Raw genomic sequence first — 1574 nt, forward strand, 5'->3', positions numbered from 1 at the left:
ATAAGGTCACTATGAGTTTGTCCTGACTGGATAGCACCTAACAACAGCAACGTAATGGTAAAATGGTCATACCTGACGCAAAGGGGGAAGGCATCTAGCAATCAGCATTAAACATAAGTCACTTATTGACTGAAATCGTATGACCAATGTCCTGAGGAATGTTGAGGCCTATGCTTCTCCTCGCTAGTAAGATTGTAAAGATGTGCAGGACATGCCCTGGGTACATAGCTGAACAGTCACGTCCTAGGATGTGCCACCAAGGAAGACCACCCATAAAAATTCTGTATCTTTACTTAATTGTGAGATATTCTATAGGTCATACTGGTTTACCCAATGCCCTAGGCATAACTTTAAAGGGCAGATCTTCTAGTGGCCGGAGAAGAATGTCAGCCCCTGGGAGGGATTTGAATAAAGAACCACATATGCTCAACATACCCAGAATAAGTTGTTTCTGCTCCTACCAGATGGCTTTGATTTGGAATCCATCTTGAAGAAATAATGTGAACGTACCAATTTGCATGTCCCCTCTTAAATTGGCCCTTTTCCAGAAATCTCCACCTATCCCTATGAATAAACATGATGCCTTTTCCCTATCCCCAATTTTTTAAACCCCAGCAAAGCCTTCCTGGAGATGAGGGTTCAGTGTTGTGTTAAGCCCTCCATGTGTCTACCTGAAAGACTCTTTTCTATAATAAACCTTTGCTTATATCTGGCTGTTCTTAATCAGTAGAAGGGCGGAGATACGGTAATATCTTGGTAACAGTACAAACAACTCTCATTAATTTTCTGATTAGAAACGCCATTCTCATTCCCAGGGATAATCCAGATGTTCCAAAACTTTCCACAAAGTGAAGTTAGTACCACAACTGTGACACAGTGCCAAATAGCATTGTCTTTTTTATTGATATGTTTATTTTTTTAAGTATGTATTACATTTATATGTAATTTTCCAACCCCTAAGGACAAATAAAAATCACATTTATAAAGATATTGATACTAAAAGGCAATGATAATGGAAGTAAGTTTTTAATCAGGTGTTCAACGTAATTACATCAGAACCAGCTTACAATAAAGTCATCAGAACAGAACTCCATCATAAGTCAGGTATTTAAGATGGACTACCTGTAGTGAGTTTCTTTATAAAGAACTTCCAGTCTTTAGCTTTAGTGACTTGATAGATGATAAGCGCATAATTATGCTAACTACAGAACAGAATATAGATAAGAGATATAGACATCAATGCTGAGGTAATTTTGAAACAAATAAAAGGATTTAATTTGGATGAAATTAAATTTTTATAGGTGATGCACACTTTGACCCTATCAAAGGGTCGCAATGGGTTAGAACCAACTCGACTGCACTTAGTAACAGCATAACTGGATAGTTTTAGTTTTTTTAAATTTAAAAATACCTACCAAGTTTCATTTTATTATTGAACTTTTTACATTTGGTGACATTTTCCAAAAGGACTCTTACCATATATAGTCTTCTCTTCACCTCAGAATCCTTATATTTAGTTCTTATGACCAAGCTACAGTTACTTGAATACTCTGTATTTTTGTGCTTTCTGCTAT

General features: G+C 36.5%; 1 protein-coding gene across 1 annotated transcript in view; it reads left to right on the forward strand.

Moving 5' to 3' along the window:
* The window catches only part of LOC102828212 (leucine-rich repeat-containing protein 28-like), a 296790-nt gene that overhangs the window by 167615 nt on the left and 127601 nt on the right, over window positions 1–1574 (forward strand). The window lies entirely within an intron of this gene.

Source organism: Chrysochloris asiatica, unplaced genomic scaffold (assembly GCF_000296735.1).
Source record: "Chrysochloris asiatica unplaced genomic scaffold, ChrAsi1.0 scaffold00184, whole genome shotgun sequence".
NCBI classification, from domain to species: Eukaryota; Metazoa; Chordata; class Mammalia; order Afrosoricida; family Chrysochloridae; genus Chrysochloris; species Chrysochloris asiatica.